The sequence below is a fragment of the Coenobita brevimanus genome, chromosome 61 (genome assembly GCF_032717465.1).
Source record: "Coenobita brevimanus isolate Jiangsu-jjx chromosome 61, ASM3271746v2, whole genome shotgun sequence".
Taxonomy (NCBI): domain Eukaryota; kingdom Metazoa; phylum Arthropoda; class Malacostraca; order Decapoda; family Coenobitidae; genus Coenobita; species Coenobita brevimanus.
In genome coordinates this window covers 22,699,996-22,716,029 of record NC_137014.1, presented here as the reverse complement: position 1 = coordinate 22,716,029, position 16,034 = coordinate 22,699,996, and the positions used below count along the sequence as shown (strand labels likewise).

At 41.2% G+C, this 16,034-nt stretch overlaps 1 protein-coding gene and 1 non-coding gene across 2 annotated transcripts in view; both read left to right on the top strand.

Annotated features, from left to right (window-relative positions):
• The window catches only part of LOC145403705 (glutamate receptor 1-like), a 1,124,056-nt gene that overhangs the window by 417,800 nt on the left and 690,222 nt on the right, over positions 1 to 16,034 (top strand). The window lies entirely within an intron of this gene.
• LOC145403848 (5S ribosomal RNA) lies at positions 8,806 to 8,924 on the top strand. The gene has a single exon (XR_013898054.1). It is a non-coding gene; the product is annotated as a 5S ribosomal RNA (ribosomal RNA).

Genomic DNA, 16,034 nt, shown 5'->3' with positions numbered 1-16,034 from the left:
AATTTAATACTGCATGGTCGCTTTTGCCTAATGGAGGGTGATACATAATACTGTCAATATCATTTTCTTGCCTAGTAAATATAAGATTTAGTACTGATGGTACATCAAGTCCTCTTTTTCTGGTGCTTTCTTTTACATGTTGGGTTAGGAAAAACTCCTGCACAAGGTCCAGGAGCTTTTGGTCCCAACAGCTTTCCTGGCTTTTTATATCTAGAGTATTCCAATTTATATTTGTATTGAAATCTCCAGATGGTATAATTCTTTCAGATTTCTCCTCCATTCTATGTAGTAATGCTCTTAAACTTTGAACTGTTTTCTCTGCCAGGTCTTCATATTTGCCTTTTTCCCAAATGTTTGATCTGGGTGGCATGTATAAATTTGCCACAATTGCTTTCCCTTCAGACGTACTAATCTCTGCTTCAATCAGTTCTACCTGTGAGGGTATATCTAGTTCTATTTCTTTGACTTGCGGATTTTTCTTTGTTAATAGGTTTAGGTATCGTTTGATATCTTGGATGTCAATTTTGTTTCAGTTAGGCAAATAATATGTGGTTCCTTTTTTTTAATATAATCATTCATCGCTAATAATTTAGATACCATTCCATCTACATTAGAGTAAATCAGCTTAATCATCTCGTTTACATACTTGTCATGACGGGTCTACTACCTTCTTTCCTCCTTTTTATTACGTCTTGTTTATATACCACTTTCGTACTTGCAATCCAATTACTTTGTAAAAAAAAAAAAAAATGTGTTCTTTTCTTCTTCTGATCTTCCCTCGTTCTTTGTCTTTTCCTTGTCCCTCTTCTCTTTTAGTAATCCCAGTTTCTCTTGAGTTAGGCATCGTTATATCCATACATTTTTGAAGTCCTCTTTTTCCATAAGTTTGTTTGTATTTTTCAGTATTTCTTCCACAGTGTTTACACCCTGGAAGGTTACTTTCAGAGGCCTAGATTTATTACTCTCATTGGAAGGTTACTTTCAGTGGCCTTGATTTATTACTCTCATATTTCCCTAGCCTTTTGTGTTCCTCTATGTCTTTACTACAGATTTCCTCTGCTACTTCCTTCAATGTGCTCATTATATTTGCCATCTCCTTTTTGTCTCTTGAATTTTTTTTTTTCCTCCTCTATACCAGTGATTACTATAGATTTATTGATGTCTGCTGAATCTTTGACCAATTTTGGATTGTTTTCTTCACTTCCCTTTTAATGCTTTTTTCTTCAACTATTGTTTCTAAGTCTTTCTCTACTTTCACCATTTCAGCATATGTGGTTTCCACATCATTTTTATAGCTTTGTATCGCTTAATTCACTTGGGTTATCTTCTCCTCAGTATCACTGCTATGATCTGTCAAAGTGCTTGCCTGCCTTATTGTCTCTGTATCATTTCTGAACTCTTCCATAATATTCTCAGGGTTCACACACTGGGCTATTTCACCAATCTTCCTTCTAACTGTGTGTGTGTGTCTGTGTGTGTGTGTGTGTAGGCTTATATACAGTTATTTTCTTTTTCATCTTGTTCTGTGCATGTTCGGTATACTTTAGCAAGGTTGATCAGTAGAGAATACTGTATTTGGCAGCCTGTGTTCTCTCTTCAAGGATGAGCCCTATTTGTCTATCTCCCTGTTTTAGGATACATGGTGCTTTATTCCAACAGACTAAGAATTTTGGCGAAGTCACACCACACCATTACACACTGCATAATCCAACACAACACACCATGCCACAATACAGGCCCACAGCACACCACACCACACAGCACAACACACCATACCATGAGTCAGGTGAATAACTGAAGGACTTTACTCGAGGGGGTCTGAAGTCTCTGTTTCTGGTATTTTTGTATGTTTTCTCCCTGGAAATTGCTGCCAGAGAAGTCAGTCAGTTTCGCATCCTTAAACACTCTGACAATATTTAATGACGTCGTCACCTCAATATGGGCAGTTTTTCGGAAACCGCTGAAAATTGCTTGTTCCCAAACCTTGATGTCTCAGAAAGCATAGCATCAAGGGAAATGAATTAACCCCTTAACTGGGGGGCGTCACTTTCGTGACGTTCAGGAGTGAGAGATCATACCACGGGGCGTCACTTTTGTGATTCTGTGTTATTTTGAATTCCCCCGGGCTTTCAAGTGGTGGCTTGTATCATCTGTCAGTACCACCAGTGTCCAGCTATACTCAGTTCTGCTAATGTCATCTGCACTCCCAATCATTGTTGACAATTTAGCCATTTCTCCCCCGTCCTTGACTCCCATCCTTACCTCCCCTCCATTACTCTCTCCTCCCGCCTGACCAGCTGCGCTGCACTACACAAATCCTGGACGGATTTTTCCACTCATTTTATCCATTGAAATGTGCCCTATGCCCTATTCTTATACATAATAATATATAGAAGAAAGAGAAAAGGTAATTGATACTGCCATATGTCTGGAATTTGATAATTATCACCTGGCAACACCCCACGTGCACTCGTTCGCTAATTTTCCCTATTTATTTACCCTTGAAATATGCCGTATGACCTATTCTCGTAACAAAAATATATATAAGAAAGGAAGGGAGAAGTCCAAGTGATATTTACATTCATGTGGAACTACCTAATTTATTATGTATTGTCTAGATTTCCTGCCAATCATTTCATAGGATATAAATTAGCAGCTGTCACCATGCTGACATTGTCAACCCCTAGGCCACATCATTCAGTTTACTGTCGTCTTTCAAGGTGAAACCATATCCTATTTGCGCCTGTTCTTAGCCCCTGCAAAACGCCCTGTGGCCTCTACCCCTACTAAAGCTCGTGTGGGAAGGGGTAAAGGGCTAAGTGACTCTGCTGTGGAACGTGAACTGGCTAATTTATCAATGATAATGATGGACAATGACTATGATCTTTCTGGTGACTCTAAAACAGTGCAAGTGGAAATGTAAATAATGTGCAAATAGCAAGTGAAAGCAATGAATGTAAATATAACTGAACAGTGGAAAATAGTTTTATAAGTTACTGCAAGTGACAGTGCATAAAATAGTGTAAATAAAATAGAATGTAAATAATGTAAAAAAAATAGAGACTGTAAGGAGAAATGTAAATAATTAGTAATATAAGGATACGAGTATAAATACTTGGAGTATTGAAAGTGAAAGTGAAAGCTTTGCTCCAGCGAGTATAAATACTTGGAGTAATGAAAGTGAAAGTGAAAACTTCGTTCTCTAAGCTAGTTTACTGAATGAGAAAGTGAATGCCTGGAGTGAAAATAAACTAATAGTACTGAAAGAAACCTATGGATAAATATTGTATATATAAATAAATGTAATCAAGTACTAGGAATATAAAGGGTGAGTGTGTTCATGAATAATAAATGACAGCTCCGCCTCAGAATACCATTGGGGAACAAGCGTGGGTGGAAAGCTCGTATGCGGTCGTAATTTACGTTGCTTTCAGTGTTTTTTTTTTTTTTTATATGGATTCCAAACTACTTGAATTCTTAGAATAGTGTTTGTAGTTATAATATCAGGCAGTGATAACCATATTACGGGGTGTCAGGAAGTGTAATGTGGAGACTTCGTTACCCAACTTCAGAAGTCTCCACAAGTCCTACGGTAGTCGACAAAGGCTCAACAAACATCTCAGGAGAAAGCTGAAGGTATGTGCCATAAGCTTATCTAATTATAATATTCTAGGACTAATAACTGATTTTTGGCAAATATTTATAAAAGTCAGTGAGAGTGAGATTATCCCCGCAGGATGTGCATGGCACACTCCCAACATGCCCACGGTTAAGGAGTTAACAACCATTTTACTCACAACTCTTCCTCTGGCGAATGAAAGTATCCCGAGGTCTCTAGGTCGTTGCGTTGATGAGGAATTACGCGAGGGAGAGAACTCATTTTCGCCACGAGGGTGGCGTGAGACCAGGACATGTTTGTGTGTCTGCCTACGGTGCTGACTATGGCTTTGCTCTCAATGTGATAACTTACTCCACTCCTAGATAAACTAGACATTGTTGCATCCAAGGCATGCCTTATGGCACTATCACTGAGCCCGTCTCTAGTATACTTGGAAAGAGGCTTGGCAGGGGTGGATGCCGCAAGGGTCCATGTAAGGTGGGAAGAGAATTGGATGAGAGACATAAGAAAACATCGTCCTACACCTGGCAGAGTCACAGAGACGACTGAGGTATGCTTGCCTCTGGTGCTGGGGGCTATTCCCACCCTTTGGTGATGAGCTCAAGTGGCAGCCACTTCAAACTGTGGAGCAAAAACACTTGCGGTTATTACCATCACCCAGTGCCTCCGATCCTTCAATTTCTTGTCAGATATAACCGTCACCTGGCGTTTAGTGGTTAAAATCAGGGCTAACCTAACTTTTAGCTACTGCTCTTTGAAAAGTAACATATAATTGGATGTTAGTGTTTTTATATGCAAGAGCATCTACAGGAGTAGCTCAGTTTGTCTTTCTCTCTTTAAAGATTTTCGGACGTGAGATACTTCACTCGTTTAGACTTTAGCAACTTTACCAACACAGCACAACACAAAACAACAGAGAAATCTCTCTTGCCACACAACAAAAAATCATGTTCGCTCGTCACACCACATCAAGGTCATCTATCTGCAGTATATGATCATGATCCGATTTCTGTATATTTGTTGGTTTGTTTGTATACGTAATACAGAAAGAACGTCGCAACGTAGCGCAATTTTTGTTACAGCAAGGTATAGTTTAAATGCTCTAACTTGAAGAATAAGACAATTTCCAGTCCAATCCGGCCACAGGTTCCTAAGTTATGACTCATTTCTGTCCTTTTGACATCGATTGAGGTGGCCTTTAAGCTTGTTAATCAAATGGAAGTTCCCTCATCTAATAGTATTGTACTTATACCATTCCCTAGTATCACCATTAGTATCATTTTTCATTATTTGCCTTTTTTGGACAGAACAAGAATGAAATAAAGAATGTGTGATTTGACTGAAAATGCTAACAGTGAATAACAGAAATTTACGAAATGGAGGTTATGCAAATAACCAAATAACTAAAAGTAGCATTCACCTATCAAGACCAATTTACATTTTATTTATCTGGTTTGTTATTGATCGATACGGGTCTGTCTGGCCAAGCAGACGCATAAACCGCAGTCTGTAGAGAAATGGCCTGCAGTCCTACTGGACCGAGGTTCAAATTCCCGCTGAGGAAGGGAACAGTTTAGGGATTTGAATTTAATAAAAACAGACTTTACTGATCTACCAGAAGACCAGCCGACATGTCGAAAAATACGGGTGTATTGGTATTAGAATGCTAATACCAATACACCAGTCTTGTCTCAGACAGCCCTAGCATGTATTCACTATGGACGGTGGGTGTTAGCGCCGAAGTGGTGACAAGTAGCGGGGTATGATATGTAGGAGGACTATTGGGCCTTGGGAGCAGGCTATGAAGCCTATGCCCAGATCGGACACATAAAAAAAAATTGAATAACTAAAAGTAGCCTTCATACTATCAAGACGAATTTACATTTTACTCTAGCTAACTGGATTTTTATTGATCAACACGGGTCTATCTGGCCAAGCAGACCCATAAACCCAGGTGGATGGAAAGCTGGTGACAGGGAGAGCTGGAACTTCAGTTTCTTCAGCCCTCGGGACTAGTTCCTGACCATCTCCGTTTGCTGAACTTTTTCAGTGTTTCTGTAACACAGAGAGTAGGCCAGCAAACTCTCCATTACAAATTTCTCTAACTCAACACCAAACTACAGGCACAATACACTCTACACTTCCTATTCAAAAGTAACCAAGAATGGGATCATTTAACCAAGCCTCGGAGTCACTCTGAGAAGACCATACATGCCCTCACCATTCGTGACTCTCCCGGTGACGACCCAGCAATGCCTGGAATCATTGTCTGATTCACTTCTTCATTTCTGCAACAATCGCAGCCTTACCTCTAACTTTTCGTTCTGTTGAGCACCACCTCTCTTCCTCTAAACATTACCATCTCTTCCTAACTAAGGCTCAGTTGTGTGAGGCAACTGATAGCAAACCATTTCCTGTATGCTCCTACTTTCTCAATACCTATTTCAAGTCAAAGGTGGCTGTTGCTTATATATACGCAACGACTTATCTTGCTCTCATGTTCCTGAACTTCCTGTTGCGTATATGTACGCAACAAATTATCTTGCTTTCATGTTCCTGAACTTGGTTCTTATAAATTCCCTACTCTTTGGCTTCGGCTTTCCTGTCGTTCTCTGACTAAATATATCTGTGCTGTCTACCTATCCCTTAATTCCACTGACTATCAAAAATTCTTCGACTATCTTACTTCTATGATGGAATGCATCCTATCAATTTCGTCTTTCTCTGAAATCTCCATTCTATGAGATTTCAATGTTCACCATCACCTTTGGCTCTCCTCTCCTTTCACTGATCCACCTGGCGAACAAGCCTACATCTTTTCTATCCTTAATGACCTAGAGTAGCTTGTACAGCACCCTACCCATAACCCTGACCGCCAGGAGAGAGTTCCAACACACATGATCTCTTCCTTACAATTAATCCTTCTTTTTACACTGTAAATCTTTTCCCCTCTTGGGGCTCCTCTGATTACAATCTGATTACCTTAACCTGTCCTATTGTTCCAGTAAGGCGTTTGGACTCTCCAAAGAAACTTCTGTTGTAGTACTTTGGAGCTGTTGATTGGGAGGCCCTCTGGCAGTACTTTTTTGATTTCCCTGGAATGTTTGTTGCTTCCATGGCTGAGAGCCATCTGAGTTTGCCTTGTGCATTATTCACTCAGGCTTGGAAGCATAAATTCCTTTCTCATATCCTTTGACTAATGCAAAAAAAAAAAAAAACTTGGTTCAGTCACACTTGTTCTAATGATATCCACAGCAAGAAGGCCTACAAAAGGTACCGGTGCCAACCCACCCTTGAATCTAACCTTTTTTTATGTGTCTGCCCGGAATCGTGCTATATCTTTTCTTGGCACTGCTAAAAATAATTTCACCATACTAAATGCTCTGAACTCTCCAATTCAAATTCTTCCCGCTCCTTCTGGCACCTTTTCCAAAAACCTTTCGAAGAACTTTACCTAATCATCCTTCCCTCCACCTTTCCACTCTGATGGCTCTGTAGCCATTTCTTCTAATGATAAAACAGATCTCTTCACTCAGTCTTTCTCCTGCAATTCCATCTTAGACGACCCCAGTGCTGTCCTTCCATCTCTTCCCCCCTCTGACTTCCTTATGGCTGACATTAAAATTTCTTCAGTTGTATTTTCTGCCATCTCTAGCATCAGTACTAACAACGCATATAGGCCTGATGGGGACCCTCCTGTTGTCCTCAAGACTGTGCTTCTGTGCTTTCACCTTGCCTTGGTAAACTCTTTCGCGTTTGTCGATCAACTTGCACCGTTCCTTCTCGCTGGAATTTGCTCATATTCAGCCTGTCCCAGAGAAGGGTGACCGTTCCCATCCCTCTAACTATCGCCCGTTTCAAAAGTTTTCTAGTCTATTCTTAACAAAAAAAAAAAATAATAATAAAACATCTTTCTTATCACAAGTGTCTTTCCCATCGTCAGTATGGGTTCTGCCAGGGACGCTTCACTGCTGATCTCACCTACGTTTCAGACTACTTGTCATCGTCCTTTCGGGACTTTGGTGAAAGCTTTTCCATTGCACTTGACAATCCAAAGGCTTTCGATCGAGTCTGGCCTAAATCATTAATTTCGAAACTGCCCTCCTACGGTTTCTATCCTTCTATCTGTGCCTTTATCTCTATCTTCCTTTCTGGTCGTTCTATAGCTGCTATTTTAGACGGCCACTGTTCTTCTCTTAGAGCTATCATTAGTGGTGTTCCTCATGGTTCTGTCCTATCACCAACTCTTTTTCTTTTATTCATTAATGGCTAAGCTGTACACTCGCGCCTACTAATTTCTCCCCCCCCTGGAAGCCGGAGTAAAGGCCAGTCAGCTCTAGGCGCTCGCTCGAACAAGCCACCCCCTCTGCCCTCCCCCCCTTACACCAGTATAGAGGTTTGAAACGTTTCGAACAGCCATGCCTGGTGCTGTGACGCGGTGTCAATAGATTTTGTTACAGACACTCAGAACCAGTAGAGGTATGTGTATAAAGGGCTTTAGTGTGCAATAGTATCTTTTTCCTACAACATGATTGTATCGATGTGGGAAAGGAACGTAGGTGGAGGACCTGTATACTGACATCCTGATAAATAATCATAGTAAACAATGTGTGTTGAGAATGATGTATTACGTCTTTTCGCATCCATTCTCTTTCCCGTATTCGCAACCCCGGGACCCTTCTCTCTCTCCTATACGCCCTCTCACCCTCATCCTCCACTCCTACCCTTCCTCACACCTCTCTTACCCTCTCATCCCCCTCTCACGCCCTTTCTTAACCAACATAACTTCAGGTAATAATGACATGAACCATCTCACATTGATTTATATTATACATGCCAACTGTTTTGTCGTGTTGTAATCAGTTATGTAACAGATGCACTTCAACTTGGACTTTGACATACAGTTGTTTATTGGTCATACAAGTTCTGTGTGATTATTGACGTCCATTCATTCGTGTTAATGTGGCAATTTAGGTTTTATCTTACCGATATAGCAACGTAAAGTGGCTGTCCAGTCATTTCTTCGTTAAGTAAATGAATCAGGATCGGCTCAACTAACCACAAACACATTGTAAAATATTCTGGCCTGTTGCCACAACACTGACGCTATGTCATTATGTAAACGAATTAATAAGAGTTGGAATCAATAGAATAACAACAGTGGTTAAACCAAATTGGTCAAAATTGCCAACGGCCATACCACGTTGAGTACACCGCTTCCCGTTCGATCAGTGAAGTTAAGCAACGTTGGGTCTGGTTAGTACTTGGATGGGTGACCGCCTGGGAACACCAGATGCTGTTGGCATCCCTACGTCAAGTGGGGTTGGTGGAGGATTAGTGCCCCTCCCTGTAAAACAATTAACTCTAAGCCCTTGGCCACCCTGTCTGGGATACATGGCGTCTGGCAATGAATGAATGTTAATGCATGTTATGTAAAATAACAAACGTGGTTACTTATACATTGAACTCATTTTATTAGCCCATGAGGTTGTGTGTGTGTAAGATGTTTGTGGAAGAGATAGCTTTCTGTGTCAACACCATATGGTTTGTGTTAAGCATGAAAAAGGTTGTGGTTACAATTATGTTTTTCTTCAGTGCTTGCTATGTGAACACCTTCCCTCTGTATTATGTTGACAGGCATGCCATTACAGTAATAAGCATACTTTTATAAACACAAAATACCACTTGTGTGAAGAAACATCATCACCCCGATCAGTGGGTCCTTATAAGGAAAAACATTACACAGCTATAGGATTTAATACTTTAAGGTTACCTTATGTGGAATATTACAGAATACAAGATTATCAGTACCTTGTCCACCCTCCGTTAGCCTCAGTGACCTCGTGTAGCCGCGAGGGCATAGAGTCAACTAGATGGGAGCAAATATTGGGGCGCCTTCTAAACACCTCCCACACCTCCTTGGTTTTCTGCTCAATACTCTCCCTGGTCTTCTCCTCTACTCCCCACTCCTGCTTCATTATGCCCCAGAGGTTTTCAATGGGATTTATATCACAACCTTTCGTGGGCCAGTCTATTACCTGTATCTCTGGGTGATTATCAAACCATTCCCTTACTCTACGACTGGTATGTATGGGAGAACGGTCCTGAACTATGATGATTGGGAGGGGTTCTGGAAGTGCATATGAACGGACAGATGGTAAAAGGGAGGTCTCTAGTATATTTACGTATTCCTCAGAATTGAGGTGACCTTGAATGGGGACTAGCTCACAAAGGACCCCCATACCACATCCATCCGTACAAAGGCACGCTCACTCTCCCGCTTCTAGCCCGTTCTGAAATGTTTTCTCTCATGAACCGGGTACCCCAAGATCTCCAGCAGTGACGGCGCTGAGCTGCTACAGATGAGAAACTGGTCTCATCCATGAATATAACTTTCCGCCAAAACTCTTGGCTAGCATTTACATAACGGTGTGCGAACTGTAGCCGAGCTGCTCGCTGATTTTCTGCAAGTTCTTCCTTACTTGCTGGAACATAACAGTCTCTTCTGCCATTGTGAAGGAGCCGCCTTACTGTAGACACATGACACTCTAACTGCAACTTCCTTGTGAGTGTGACAGCAGTTTTTCTAGGACTTCATTCTACAGCAGTAAGGAGTCGCCGGTCATCTTCTGGTGACGTTACCCGTGGTCGCCCTGGTCTGGCCTTGGTCTTGACGTGGCTCTCCTCTGCATCTCTCCTAACCCACAAACGCACAATCTTTATGTCGATGGCCATTTCTCTGCTGATCTGTTTTAGGGGTTGGCCAGCTTTATAGCGACTAACGATTTCAGATCTGTGCTGGATAACCTCTGGCCTGTTGGGACGAGTGCGTGGAGCAGGTAAATGTCCCCTTTGTGGCATACCTGTGAATAATTGATTGACATTCATATTGACACTAATCGCAAGGATTATCTCTCTCTCTCTCTCTCTCTCTCTCTCTCTCTCTATCTATATCTATCTATCTCTATCTATATCTATCTATCTATCTATCTATCTATCTATCTGTCTGTCTCTGTCTCTGTCTGTCTCTCTCTCTATATATATATGAGTTTGTGTTTGTAATTTGTTTGTGTATGTGTGCACGTGTGTGTGTGTGTGTGTTCAGGGTAGGCTCCTACATCTTTAAATGTAGAAGCTTGATACTTACCATAATGGCCTACTTTTACAGGATAAACAATTGGATTAACCTAAGCTTCCTCTGCTTGGGTTCTCATCTTCCATTCTTTGATAACACCATCCATACGGTGATAGGGATATTTCAAACTACATTATCACATAACTACAGAAACGTGGAAAAGGATGTTAACCAACTGTGTAGTGTGGGTTCAAGCTGATAAAGTGGTTTCCACGGACAACCTTCGTGGGGCGGCAGCCACAGGCGACCTCTGTGGTGATGAACGCCACTGCACAAACGTTTACAATACTCATGAACACCAAAACAAACATGCATAATTACTATGAGTATTTATGCCACGGAATTATTTACTTCCCTAACTAACTGATCAACATTTCAGAGTCTCAAACATAGAAAGGCTACGGATATTCATTATAAACAGTATGTGCATAAAAGGAATCTATAAGACGAGCGAGTCAGGCTTACCTTCACAACAAGTGGCTTAGTAACGGCATGACTCTGATGGTTGAGTGTATGCAAGACATCACCGAGACTCTGATGGTTGAGTGTATGCAAGACATCACCTCGGTGAATCATTCGAGCTGCGTATTCGAATCTGTGAGGCACAACTTATATATCAACAGTTAGAGACACAAATTGCAGTAGCCAATGCTGATTATAACTTTTTTATAACATTTATAGTGGTAGAATATTATAAATAGGCAGTGGATGTCTTTGTGTGGCCCTAACAACACAGTCATCATTATGAACCACAGTGGTATACTGGAAATGTCGTTATTCTGTTGACTGTCTCTAAAGGAGTGCATATATTTGCACTTTATTGTCTCAGATGTTTGTCCGGAAAAAGGACAAAAAGAAACCATGTGATTGTCACCTGAGAGAGTGCGAATGTGGGAAAGGTATTATCAGTGGCCTAGGCTGTTCACTCAGTTAATGTGCTATCATAAATCACTACACCGGACAAACTAATCCCAGATATGGTTATCGCTACACAGCTGGTTGACGTTATCATTGGCCTTGTTGGCCACGTGCGTCGTTGCTAGTGTTTGTAAAGGATAGCTCGTGTGATACCTGCCTTACTCGTCATACTCACGCACCACAGGTAGAGCAGAGCCACATATCAATTGATATAAAATCTCTAGGTCATATTGTTCATATTGATGGGCTCATTTCGTACGTAGAATGTCATGTTGACACAAAGCTATCTCTTCTACAAACATAACATCTTACACACACAGAACCTCATGGGCAATAAAATGAGAGTTTAGTGTATAACTAACTACACGTTTGTTATTTTACATAACATACATTAACACTTTTGACTAGTTGTATGTTTACCCACTGTTGTTATTCTGTTGATTCCAACTCTCATTAATTCGTTTACATAATGACATAGCGTCAGTGTTGTGGCAACAGGCCAGAATATTTTACAATGTGTTTGTGGTTAGTTGAGCCGATCCTGATTCATTTACTTAACGAAGAAATGACTGGACAGCCACTTTACGTTGCTATATCGGTAAGATAAAACCTAAATTGCCACATTAACACGAATGAATGGACGTCAATAATCACACAGAACTTGTATGACCAATAAACAACTGTATGTCAAAGTCCAAGTTGAAGTGCATCTGTTACATAACTGATTACAACACGACAAAACAGTTGGCATGTATAATATAAATCAATGTGAGATGGTTCATGTCATTATTACCTAAAGTTATGTTGGTTAAGAAAGGGCGTGAGAGGGGGATGAGAGGGTAAGAGAGGTGTGAGGAAGGGTAGGAGTGGAGGATGAGGGTGAGAGGGCGTATAGGAGAGAGAGAAGGGTCCCGGGGTTGCGAATACGGGAAAGAGAATGGATGCGAAAAGACGTAATACATCATTCTCAACACACATTGTTTACTATGATTATTTATCATGATGTCAGTATACAGGTCCTCCACCTACGCTCCTTTCCCACATCGATACAATCATGTTGTAGGAAAAAGATACTATTGCACACTAAAGCCCTTTATACACATACCTCTACTGGTTCTGAGTGTCTGTAACAAAATCTATTGACACCGCGTCACAGCACCAGGCATGGCTGTTCGAAACGTTTCAAACCACTATACTGGTGTAAGGTGGGGGGGGGGGGGAGAAATTAGTAGGCGCGAGTGTACATCTAACCCTATCCACTCATACGCTGATGACTTCACCCTTCACCTTTCCATTCGCTTCCTGCAGCATCCATCTCAGCAATTACTTCAACAAACAAGGATGAAGCTATAGCACACCTAATGTCTGACTTGGCTCATGTCTCTGATTGGGATAAAAATAACCTTGTTGTTTTTAATGCATCAGAAACTCAGTTCTTTCATCTATCAACCCGACAAAATCTTCCACAGGAGTACCCTCTAATTTTTAACAATATCCAGCTCAATCCTGCATCATCTTTTTTCATTCTCTGATGATTTATCTTGGAAAGAACAATACCTCCCTTGTAAAACCTTGTAAAAACTGCATCCAAGAGATTGGGTGTGCTAAGGCGACTCCTACCTTCTTTACCCCGCACAGTTGTTGACTTTATACACGGGTTTTATTCGCCCGTGTAGAGTACAACTCTCATGTGTGGGGAGGCTCCGAACATACAGCTCTTCTCAGTAGGGTGGAGTCAAAGGCTTTTCGTCTCAGTAACTCTCCTCCTCGTACTGTCTCCCTTCAACCTCTGTCTTTTCGCCGCACTTGTACATCTTTATATCTTTTCTATCGCTACCTCAATGGTCACTGCTCCTCTGAACTCTCTGCTTACATCCCTCCAGCACTATGGCGGGCGTGTAGCACCGGTCAAGCGATCAACTCTCATCAATTTTCTGTCCATCTCTCTTATGAAAGAGTTAACTGCTACTCCCAGTCCTTCATGTATGCAACAGGTGACCTGTGGAACTGTCTTCCTCTGTCTGATTTTCGTAGTGCCTACGATCTCCAGTCTTTCAAACGCAGTTTGTTCAGGCATCACGAAATGAACGGATCTTGAATCTGGCTCTCTGTTATCTTGTTTTTGTGTTTTCTTGGAGGGAGCAATTTGCAGGCCCCAGGCTATTCGTTCCGACTTTCTTGCATTAAAAAAAAAAAAAAAAGGCTAGCTGCCGCCTCTTTAGGGTCGTTCTGTGCAATGAACCGATGTTCCCTTGCGGTTAGCAGCACCACGCAACAGAGAGGTGTGGGAAAATTTGGGAGTTTGGTTCCTGGAAGGATGCTGCTTCTGCATCACACCACCCACGTAACATGAACGCCAGAGAAGCTCATAGGAGACTCCATATTAGTTAGTTATCTGGTTGTATGGTTACCATTTAACGTTGTTAATCGTATCCTGGGTTGCAGGAAAACATTATGCTTGCCACTCAGTGTAGGGCCATCTGAAGTGGAATGAAGAGTAATGGAAAATGATAGGAAGGAGAGGGAGAAATAGGAAGAAAAGAGGGCAGACACAGAAACAGAGTGACAGAGGTGAAAGAAGGAGTTGGTGGCAGTACATCAAGCAAGTGGGTGATGGTCGCCATCACCTACAACCAATGGAATGGGTAAAACAATAAAAACAATTAAGTTTTATATCATAATCCTGTTGCCACTAGTCCATTATTTTCCTGCTAACACCAGATGACTATTTGGCTGAGGACAGTCATGCAGTAAAGAGTGCAGGAGTTTACGTGACTGAGAGTAAACGGAGTAGGCTAGTGAAAAATAACAACATTTTTACATGTTTTCGTACAATTAAATGGTTGTTTTATTATTACTAGCGTCAAACAAAGTTATTTTGTTCAGGAGAGTGATCGACTAGTGACAGGAGAGTTTACTTGGAGTGTAAACGGATTGCCTTCTGAAAAACAGGGAAGAAAAAATAGGCCCCTTCTTGCTCTCCAGTGAAGAATGAATGAGATTATGAAGACATCTTGGACCCGAGCAGTGCCGGGAGACAAGAGTAATATAGCAAGCTGATGGCGGAAATTGTTAGGTGTGAGCGAGGAATAACATCTATAAGGATGAAGTGCAAAATATCCTTGCTAAGTGATGGATGGGGGCAGGGGGAAGGGGAGACGAGGGGAGGGAAAGGGTAGTAGAGGAAGGGGGGAGTGGTATGGAGAGTAGAAGGCTCGGACGGGAAGGGGGAAGAAAAGGAAGTGAAGGGTTAGGGGAAAGGGAGTGTGAGAGGGAAAGGAGGGTGTCAGGGGGTGTTAGCGAGAGAAAGGAGGGTGTCAGTGAAGAGGAGAAGGAGGGGATTAGGAGGGAGAGAAAGGAGAGGAAAAATGAGGAAAGGGAAAGAAGGGTAAGGATAAGAGGAAGAAGGTGGAGATTTCCAATCATCTCGAACGTACTTGAAAATTCTTTTCCTCTTCAACTCTATTTTTCTTTGATAAAAAAAAATACAAATGCAGTTACACCTTTTAAAAAGAAAAAGAAGAGAGAAAAAACAGTGCTGACCGCCCAGAATTTTCATTCAGATTTTTTTTTATTTTTTTTTTAATGCAAAAATTTTCCCCGCCATTCATCCTCTCCTGGTTGCTCAAGCAAAAGTAATGGTAAAAAAGAGTCCCAAGAATTTGTACACCTTTTTCCGACATGAAAAATATTTTTTAATGAAAACAGTACTTTTCCCTTTTCGTAAAGAATATGCAGAAGCTTTTCCCTTCATCATCCTCTCCTGATTGCTCATACAAAATGTAAAAAAAAAAAAAAAAAAAAATCTCGTGTTTCAGGAATTTTTAACACTTATTTCCGACATGAAAAACTGAGTAGAAATTCTCTGGTCTCATAAATTTAATGTAATCTGTCTTTATCGACATAAGATAAAGGTCCCATGATATATCAGTAATACTTTTCTCATCAGGAAAAAAAATACTCTGTAGTCTGCAACTTGACTCTTCTTTTCTCTCCATTGCAAATTCTTCAGCTCTAACGAATTTTCTTAATCCTTCATGAGAAAGAAAAGCGGTAAAAATATATGTCCTACGCATTTTACTTTATTTCTCATTCCTCTCTTGGGCAGGATTATTCTTAGTTTCCCTTAATATTCTTTCTTATTTTATTTTTTTCATCTCTCGGATGGTCATACCGGCACCCTGCGATCTGTTGGGTGTTAGCCTGGTCTATCCATTCCCATCGTCTTTCCGAATCTCATCTCGCTACATTTCATCTCTGGGTTGCCACTCACTTGTCCTGGCTGTTCGTCTGTTAGGCTCTACAAAGGCCGTTACCAGGTCACAACCTTTTGTTCCCCTTTTATTGTGGTGATTATATCCT